Raw genomic sequence first — 10,992 nt, forward strand, 5'->3', positions numbered from 1 at the left:
CTTCTTCCTCCGTAGCAAATAACGCTTCAGCATCCCAACCATCTTCACTATTCTCCTTCGAACAAGAAGTAGCAGTATTACTTTCAACAGGCTTTTTCTTGGTCCAACAGTCTTTTGCCATGTGGCCCATATTCCCACAATTGTAACACTTGCCATCGAACTTTCTACTATTATCGCGATTCTTGGAAGCTCCCCCTGAATGAGGGCCTCCCTTTCCTTGGTAATTTTTCACCTTGTCACCATCCTTTTTAGATCCATTGTCAGTATACCGCTGAAAAGTGCCTCTGCTTTTGCTGGTGTAGAGCGCTTCCTCTTCACCCTTCAACGAGACTCCTCCCATTTGCTTGGCCATGGCTTCTTGACCTGCAAGCAAATTTTCGAACTCAACAAGCGATGGTTGTGTCGGCCATCCCTGTACAGCGGCAACAAACCCTCGATATTCGGGTCTCAAACCATGGACAATTATTCTTTTTATCCTGGCTTCCAATAGCAGCTGTCGGATCTAATTCTGAAATTTCACGGCATATCGACTTCACCTTGTGAAAGTATTGGGCAACCGCCATGTCGCGTTGCGCCATTGATAAAAGTTCATTCTCGAGAAGTTGCAATTTTGTATCGTTCCTCTTCGAAAAGAGTGTAACAAAAGTGTCCCATGCTTCCTTTGGTGTTTTAGCATCCCGGATGTGCTCCAACATTTCTTCTTCAATTGTGGTCTTTAAAGCAAACATTGCTTTGCCTGCTTTAATTTTCCACTTTCGCAAGATTCCATTGGCATCTTCTGTCGCCGGTTGTGTAACTTCACCACCACCGACAACCTCCCAAAGGTCTTGACCTTGTAAGTATGACTCCATACATGTTGCCCACGTGTTGTAGTTTTTGTTGTTGAGCTTCTTGATTCCTCCAACTACTTGAAGATCACCCATCTTAACGGCAAGGCTTTGACTACACCGAACAAGCTTGAGTAACAAACGTGCAGAGTACTAAATTACTCTAAACACAAAGAAGCTCCACAAGGTTTGTAATAACCTCGACAATAACTCAAGAAATATTTTCTGATGTGGAAGATCAGTTAAAAACTGCAGCCACAGAGCATACTCAGAATTTCAAGAGATCTTAAAAAACGTGGCTCTGATACCAATTGTTGAATCAAAATAGAGTAAAAACTCTAATTGATCGGAAAAAAAACTCTCTTTAGAATAATCTCACAAAATTGCAAAAGGGAAGAACTCTTAAGAAAGCTTTCAAATGCTTATAATTAAGCTTTGATTGTTGGATGATAAAACTCAAATACAAGTAGGGTATTTATAGGTTACAAGAAACAATCTAAACCACTCATTAAAATAAACACTAAATAATCTAAACCATTGAAATTAAAACATGAGAAAAATACTTAATTTTCACCTAACTAAATTGATGTAAGCAATGACATCAAAACTAAATTGATGTAAGCAATGACATCAAATTAATTTAGGTGTGAACATATAGGCTAATATTGAATTTTCAACATGGAATATGCCTCATTTTAAATCCGACGTTTCCCTGCAACAATATCAGACATTTTACAAGCTTTGAAAGGTAAAGTTCTAGTAAAACTTCAATGTTGGAAGACCTTCAAACTTGAAAAGAAAGAGAATACCATGTCAGATGAGCATTTCTTCTCTTATCAATAACTGTCCTTATACACAAAGCTTCTATGTTAAAGTAATAGAAAACTGCAGGAAATTTCATTGAAGTGAAATTATATGCGCCTGATAATAACTTCAAAAACAAAAAGAAAAGGAAATGAAATGAAATAATAAGCACTGTAAGAGAAAAGTTTCTGTTTTTAGATTGAAGTGAAAGTGAAAAATAAGAAATCGAAAAGTAATGAAAGCTAACAACCTCAGTCAAGGCTTGACCTTAAACTGAGAAACTATTCATGTTAGGCTCACGAGTTGCTCGATTCAACCGTTAATGATAAACAAACTTGACTCAATTGATTACTCTTACCACCCAGAATTTTGCTCGAACCCAATTAGGGAAAAAATCAAGATATAAAAGACTTAATTAGAATTATCATTACCCAAAAGAAAAACTTTAACTTGACTCTAAAAAGAGTTAAACACACACAACTTTGAAAACATGTAAATAAAATCAAAATCCTTGTTGGGCTCGTGAGTTGCTCAATTCATGTATTAAAGATATTCAAATACGACTCAATTTGATCTCTAATTACTCCGATTTAACTCAATCTAGACCACAAATTCGGAGAAGTTATGTTTGAGTACTCAACAAGTACTTTCACTCATATGCAGTTACAGACTTACAGTCAATACTAGAATGTATACCATTACAGGTAACAGAAGAAATAAAGAAGTAAAGCTTTGAACACAATAATACATAGAATCAAATTAACAGCCGATTCAAGAAACATGAAGCGTAATTGACATGCTAAAGAGACATAAAATACCCGATGCAGTAAAGCTTCGAACATTGTCAAATACAATAATCCATAATGTACGCAAAATAGAAACAAACTTGAATCCCGAGCTTAGTTAAAGAACAAGGAGAAGAAAAGAAGTTCCAACCAACAAAGATTGAAACTTTAGGTTCTAGGGTTCCTACATATTCAGAGAAAGAGGGAAATGGGCAAGGAAATGGGCAAGAAAATGGTGGGAAATGAGCAAGCTTTACCTTGGAGGGAGAGTGTTTGAAATTTTCGAAAATATGAGCTACTTTTGCTCTTTTTACAGTAGATTTGAAGTTGGCAGTCGCTCATTCCTTTTAAAAACCCTAAAATAGAAGAGACAAAGAGAGAGTTTTATGGTGTGTGAGTTCTTAAAACTCGTATTGGGAGGGTTTCTAATAAAGCGGCATTTTTTTACACAAATGTCATTATATATCGGGCTATTGCGGTGTTTTTTTTATATAAACGCCACTAAACTACGCGTGTTTAGCGGCGTTTTCTGAAAACGCCACTATAGATTAACCATATTACGGCGTTTGTATAAAAACGCCACTAAAGTATTAATCTGTTATGGCATTTGTATAAAAACGCCGCTAAAATACTATTCTTTTGCGGCGTTTGTTAAAAAAATGACATTATAGATGAACCCTATTACGGCATTTTTATATAAACGTCGCTAAAGTACTACTCTAGCGCGGCATTTTGTATAAAAACGCCGGTAAATGTACCATATTGAGGCGTTTGTATAAAAAAACCACTAAAGTACTACTTTATTGCGGCATTTGTTGAAAAAATGTCACTAAAGTACTACTTTATTGCGACGTTTATGTAGAAACGCCGCTAAAGTGATGCTTTTTTGTGGCATCTTTTGAAAAATGCCACTATGGATGAACACTATTACGGCGTTTATATATAAACGTCGCTAAATGTACCATTTTGTGGCGTTTGGAATAAAAATGCCGCCGTATGTTTAAAGTTAGTGGCGTTTACTCTCAAAACGCCGCAAAAAACGCCGCTGTAGAACAGTTTTACTGTAGTGCAAGAATAATTGCCTACACCAGTAGTTGGTGATGCTAAAGAGGACTGCTCTTATTAGTTCCAATCTGTCAGCATAACTAAGTGTTTTAGTAAACCAGTGGTGTAACTTGGCTTTAATATTTTCAATGATGACCAAACAATCCTTGTCAGAAATTTTCCTTGTCACTAAAGGAATACCATGGTATCGCACTGGTAAAGACCCAATTTTAAAATAACTGAGAGTATGAATTTCCTCAAGAACATGGAAAGTTATGAATTTCCTCAAGAACAGGGAAAGTCATACATGCTGCAAATAATTCACACTTTGAGGCATTTAATTTAAGGTCAGACATTTCATAGAACATGTCTAAAACACTTGTTACCCCTTGAACAGAGTCAACAGTCCCTTTACAGAAGATTAGGAGATCATCAGCAAAGGATAGATGAGTAATTCCATTTCTTTTGCATTTAGGATGATAACCAAAAAGATTTTTTGTAGCTGCTAGATTTAGGAGATATTCATAGAGAGAACAAATAATAAAGGAGATAGAGGATCTCCTTGTCGAATACCCTTAGCTCCCTTGAAATAACCAATTAAACTCCCATTGAAAGCAACAGAATATCTAGCAGTAGAGAAGCATAATTCAATCCAATTAATAAATATGCTTGGAAGACCAATGGCTTTCATAGTGGCATAAATGAATCCCCAATTTAAAGAATCAAAGGCTTTGTGAATATCAATTTTGAGGGAGCATCTAGGAGAAATGTTCTTCCTACTATACCCTATAACCAGTTCTTGAGCAAGAAGGGTATTGTCAACAATAGTTCTGCCTTTTACAAAAGCAGTTTGATTGAAGATGACTAACTCAGGAATAATGCTGGTCAATCTTCTTACCAGAATCTTAGTGATGGCTTTATAGAAATTCGAGCAACATGAGATAGGCCTAAAATCCTTAACTTTACTAGGATTAGGAATTTTAGGCACAAGAGCAATAATGGTTGCATTGAAAGCCGAAATGAGAGAAGATTTTTAAAAGAATTGTTTCATGGCAGCATAAATATCATTTATAATGATAAGCCAAGATTTTTTAAAAAATAAAGGGGTAAAGCCATCAAGGCCAGGTGATTTGTCATTACCTAGGCTGAAGAAAGCTTATTTGATTTCCTCATTGGAGACTTCCTTAACAAGATCTTCAAATTTTTCGGCAGGTAAGGAGAATTGGAGGATGTCTTTTAACATGTTTGAGTCAGAAGTTTTCACCTCAAGATCACTGGTACCAAGTAGTTTTAAGAAATAATTAATCATCTCAGTTGACATTGAGTCAAAAGATTCCAGCTTGTTGCCTTGATCATCAATCAGAATTCTAATGGTATCTCTCTTATGTTTAAGGGCTACAACATAGTGAAAATTTTTTGTACATTTGTCCCCTTCCCTTAGCCATAAGACTTTGGCCTTCTGTTTTAAAAACATAAATTCAGCATCCTCAAGGTTCTTAAGTTCAATTTGCAGTTGAATAACCTTGTCGATGACATCCTCACCTTTTAAGGATTTGATTTGCTGAAATTCCAGCTTAGATTTCTTGTGGTTTACTCTGGCAGTTAGGTTATTGTAGCAAGAATGATTGAGGTTCTTGAGGCTTGTTTTCAGGCGTTTTAATTTTGAGAAGAGTATCTGCATTGGTTTTCCTTGGACATGGAGTTGCCAGGACTGTTGGACCACACTTAAGAAGTTTGGGTGTTGTGTCCAAAAATTAAAAAAATTGAAAGGCCTTTGGTCTGTTGATTTGAATTTCTTTTGAAAGCCATACCAAAGCCAGACAGTGATCAGAAACACCAGGAGCGAGGAATTCGATATGTGAAGACTTAAAGGAATTCACCCAAGTATTATTGACAAGGACTATATCAAGTTTCCTGGCTAGGAAGGAAATCTGTTGTTTGTTACTCCAAGTGAATTGAGGGTCAAAGAAATGGTGGTCAATGAGATCCAGTTCAGAATAAACTTCTTGGAAGTCTCTCATATCAGAAGAAATAATAGGGCCCAGAAGCTCAATGTCAGAACTCGCATAGGGATGAAGAGTGACATTGAAATCACCCCCTAGGATCCATTGGGATTGGCCTATATTGGAATCCAATTCACGTAAGTGTTTCCATAGAGATCTTCTCACTACACCATCATTACTGCCATACACGGCTGTTATGACAAGAGAAGTACCAGAATAATGACGCTTAATGGACATACACTGATCAGAGGAATGGAGAACAGTGAAATCGAGTCCAGTTTTCCATAAAATCCAGATTCTACCGTTGACAGCAGAAGCATAGTTTGAACAAGCTTTCCAACTGTTAAATTTTCTACTCAGAATATTTCCAGCTTTATCTTCTTTGACTCTTGTCTCAAGCAAACAAAAAACATCAATTTTATTTTGAATAGCTCTATTAAGAACTCTTCCTTATTTTCGAGGATAGTTCAGTCCTCGAACATTCTAAAATCCAATGATCATTGAGAAGTAGTATTGGGGGTTATCCCTCTACAAACTGCTACACTATTTTTGGCAATCCCTGTTTTATCTTTCTTTTTGGATTTTAGTTCATGGACTAAAGCATACACTCCTAAAGAGGAAGATTGAGGCTTTCTAGATTGGCCTTCATGAGTGGGGATGTTTTCATCAACAACACTAAGAATATCGAATCTATTAGTTGAAGTAGTTAAGGATGTTTTGGATTTATCCTTGGGAGACCTACCTCTACCTCTTTTAGTATACTCATGAGTGCTATCTTCTTTGTCAATTGGAGAGGGTAAAGCAGGATCAGTATCCACAAGAGTGTTATCAACTTTGTCAATTTGGTGTGCCTTTCCTTTTCCTTTTTCCTACTATTTTTTGTGTGTGATATTCTTTATTATGTACTTCCAAAACATTTAACTGGTGTTGAATCATATTCAGCCCTTTGAACGATCTTCTCATTATTAGACGGCCACTCCATCTTGATCAGGCAAGACCAAAAGGACAAGCTTCCTCGAGAAGGCAAGAATCACCACCTCCACAAGAAAAATATGCAAATTCATCTGATGAAGATATGGACAATTAGGCTGTCCTTACTCTCCCAGCTACAAACGGCCTATCCTCTTACCTCGGTTCTCAGATAATTGAGACCACATTAAAGAGCTTCAGGTTCACTTTAAAGCTTATCTCATACTTAATTATGGGCCAAAATAATGTAATTATTGTGGTTTCAACTCCAATTATTATCGCCAGCAAGCGAACCTTCTTTGTAGTTTTCTTTGCTTTTATGTCTTCTAAATATTTACCGTATGTATTTTATATTCCAGCAAATCAACACCTTTGTCTAAACTCTTGTTCCCCCTTTATTCTCAGCAACAAGGCTCTTCTGCTGCAACTGAAATAGAAGTGAAGAGATTGAGGCTTGATGGCAAAAGAACTAGACATGGGGTTCAGCAATTGAAAAACGTTTATGACAACCTGCATCAATGATCTCTTAGATGGAGAACAACTGGGAGGGTCTGAAGAGAACCAACTCTGAGATTGTTTTCCTGTTATGATCCTAAGAGAGGTATTAACCCCTTCAAGGCTCTAGTTCTTTGACTTATTTTCCCAACCCTCTCATTTCTAGGTTTCATTTGAGAATTAGTTTCATCTAGTAACATCTTGCTAGCTTATGATAAGCACGTGTAAAATTTCCATTTGTATCAATTACAAACAAGAAATCCATAGCAATTTTTTGTGCCATAATTTAGGAACATATTCTAGAAAGATTATGAGGATTCATGACAGATGCAAATTGTTCACTTTAATGAGTGATGTTTCTGCTATGTAATCACATCCAAGGGAAACCATGCAGGCCTGCATCATAAACATTCAAATGCTGGATCTAATAAGATATATTCAAACGAAGTTGGATTTCAACATTGCAAGATTTAGTTAGCCCCTCAAGAAATTATTAATTCATGTAACATGTTCTGAGAAGAAATCCTGTAATTGCAGATTTGGTTGTATCAGATTCAAGTGGTAGGCCTGTGGGAATCAAACCCAGCATTTTGATGGGTCCAGCTGTGGTGGCATGGCATACATCATTAGAAGATGCCAATATTATACTTAATATAATTCCATAGCTTTTTGCCCCTTAATAATGGAAGTGTCCACCAACCACTTCTCAATAATGTTCTGAGGCTTCTAGACCCTTTAATCCACTTGTTTGAAGACTAATTCTGAAGTGAAATTAAAGCTCACTCTTCTCAGTTCTTCCGCTGCTTACTATTCTCCTTTGGCTCACAAAGGGACAAACTTTTACCCCCAATCCTTTTACTCTTGCAATGAGTTATGAAAAATGGGAGGTTGGAACTTGGAACAATAAGTTGGAGAAAAATAAAACAGTCGTATAGATGCTTACTTACTGTCTGTTTTGTGCAATTGGGCAACTTGAAAATGTTGAAAATCATGCAGAGAGAAAAGAGGTGGAACCATTTTCGAATAAAGTAACGTTATATTTTCTTTCATTAGTTATCTCTGAGCCTGCTGTTCCCGAAGAGAATGAAGGAAGTGGCAAGAAGTAAGAATTATTATGAATATAATAATAGTAATAATGGTTTTGTTTGTTATATTTGAAAATTAGAGATTTAAAGATGTTAGAGACTACATATCATGCATTTATTAGATAATAATTAGTTATACAAACGTTAACGATTAAACCGACAATGAACTAAAATAATAATAATAATAATAAACTATAATTGAAGCCCTGGTTTCTGAGTTAGGACATTATATGAAGATATAGAGGAAAATGAAAGCATTAATATAAATGGGGTGTGGGGATGAGAAGATACGGTGGTGCAACTGTGATAACGCAAAGTAAAAGAAACCAACCCAACAAACAACAATATCTTGCTTCTTTTTATCCTATCGACCATCTTCTTGCAGAGAACATGTCTCTTTGCTCACGTCCCTGTCAATTATAAGATATTTCAACAAACACCTCCATTTGTAATCATTACAACAAAGTTTACTTACAGAGAGAAGAAACGTGTGTTTTTTACTGTCTCTTCCTTCTGTTTAATCTGTCAGTTGCTTTGGAATCAGGATGATCTAAAGACCTTTTTCTGCTCTGCATTGCTGGTGTTGTTGCACCAGACAAAAGAATAATGGGCAAAACCTCACTTTTTCTCTTCACAAAGGCCATCTTAAACCCTCAATTCTGGGATTTTGAAATCATCAACGTATTAAACTGTCGAAATCCGAAGAATGTGATGCAAGAGAGATATAATCCCACCAAAACTGCTTAGATATTCAAATATTTTTTCAATATCTGTAAATTACGTGCATGGGATAGCTGTCAAATAACCATTGTTCAGAAATTTATATCCTTTGCCATACAGAAAATTAACTAACCTGCAACCAGGGCAATTAATTTACTGTGTTTGTCTCTTGCAAAAATGGCAAAATCAAGGCTTTGTCGTTTGTTGGAAAGTTAATCACTCCTTGTCGATGTCTACATAAATATGTCATTGTGTTTGTGTGTTCGGCAGATCAGAATTTGAAAACTAAAATACAATAAAAACAAATCGAAATTCTCCCCCGTGTTAAAATTTGAGAAGAAATTCACACTAGTCCGTAGCCTGCAAGCAACCAGAAGCCCCTGCAACATTAAATTCAAAGAGGGTGTAAACTTAAATTTTCTTGTCTGCGATTTCCACATTATTGCCTTTCCATTGATTTCAAATCTGGGTTTGATGGAAGATTTTGGAATTTTCTTATTTTTTGTTGTTGATGAATAAAAAATGTTATCAACTTGGTAGGGAAAAAGCGGTTTAGTCTGTGCAGAGAAAGGTGTACGCATCCCCACCAAACCTGAAGAAAAACAGCCTTTCCCATTTTTGTCGTACCTTAAAGGTGCATTGATATTTTTAGAATTTCTTTTATCCAGTAAAAGATGTTCGTATTTCCAGTTAACCCGTCCGCATAGACTATCAGAAAGACTTCAATAGCTTCTAAGCCAAGGTTGAAGATCAGAAGATGTAATTGTTGGCCTATGTTTTTTTAACTCTTTAAATTTTCTGGCCCAACAATAAAAGAACATAATATAAATCAAATTCATATGATAAATTATAAATAGAATAAACTTTCAATTTGTTTACTAAAATTTACAAACTAAATCATTTTACTAACTCTGTCGTTAAATAATTAACGGTGTTATGACATGGAACAAGCATTAAAACGACGTTGTTTTGAAAAACTCAAATATACGCCGAAACAACGTCGTTGGATCCTATATTGAAAGTATGTTGAGTAAAATAAGAGAGAGAGTAAAGTTCAGTAGAGAATTGTGTAATTTAACCTTTTTTCCTTCTATTCTTCATTTTCTCTCCATAGGCCACCACGTCATTTTCATTCTAACCACCAACCACCGTCGTTGAGGGTGGTCTCAAATTTCCTGGGTTGGTTTGTCTCGACTCCCTGAGTTTGAATCTGGTACTTGTTTCATGGGAAAATGTTTCAAAATCCTCACTTTCAATCTCAAATTTGTAGACTTCGAAACAAGTTCCGACAAAATGGAGGTTGGATTTTATCATTATAGCACAACCAACACATTATAACATGCACTGATTATATCCAGATTTTGGCATGAAAATGACAAGAAATAGTCTTATATGGAAAGGTATAATGCCTCATGTTGCAATCGTGAAAAGAATCCTCCATCTCCACCTCTAAGCATGCAATCATATTGTTCCAAAGTAAATGAAAACGAACAAAAACCCTCCCAACAACTTTGTGAAATTTCTTTAATATAATTAATATATTTTATAGTAGAAATTATTTTTATATATAATATTCAACCACTTTATATAGTTAGGGGTGACAATCATGTGGGAAAAAACTAAAAACAGTGAGGATTCGAACCGACGGGATGGAGAATAAACGAAATATTCACCCACATGGATGGGGATGGGAGAAGTTTTATCCCCGAAGCTCAAATGGTGATGGGGACGGGGATTGCTATTCCCGAACCGTATTCGTGTAAATAACCGTGGAGATCCCTGAAAAATATCTGTAGAAATCCCTGACATTTTACAAAATTTTAAAAATATATTTTTAATCATTTACCTATATACCCTTAATATATATTTTAATTAAAAATTATATATGATAAGATTGCGAGATTATGTATTGCCACTATTATATCTCAAATGAACTAAAATTGAAGTTTTAGATCTTTTCTCATTTAATATACATTGATTTGTTGTGATTGAAAATAATTAAAATTATATATATACATTAAGTGATAGATGAATATTAATCAAAAACCCGAATTTATAAGGGATGGGCATAAGGATAAAAAAAATCCCAAAACATGAGGATTTTAAAAAACGTACCCGTAATTATTGGGGACGGATTGAGTAATACGAAACCATCCCGCCCCGTCCTGTTGTCACCCCTATATATATAGTCATCTATCCCCAAGCCCTGTTCCAGATATATTACTATTTTATTATTTATTTTTCCTTTACATTTCTTCTC

The sequence above is a fragment of the Hibiscus syriacus genome, unplaced genomic scaffold (genome assembly GCF_006381635.1).
Source record: "Hibiscus syriacus cultivar Baekdansim isolate YM2019G1 unplaced genomic scaffold, ASM638163v2 tig00110017_pilon, whole genome shotgun sequence".
Lineage (NCBI taxonomy): Eukaryota > Viridiplantae > Streptophyta > Magnoliopsida > Malvales > Malvaceae > Hibiscus > Hibiscus syriacus.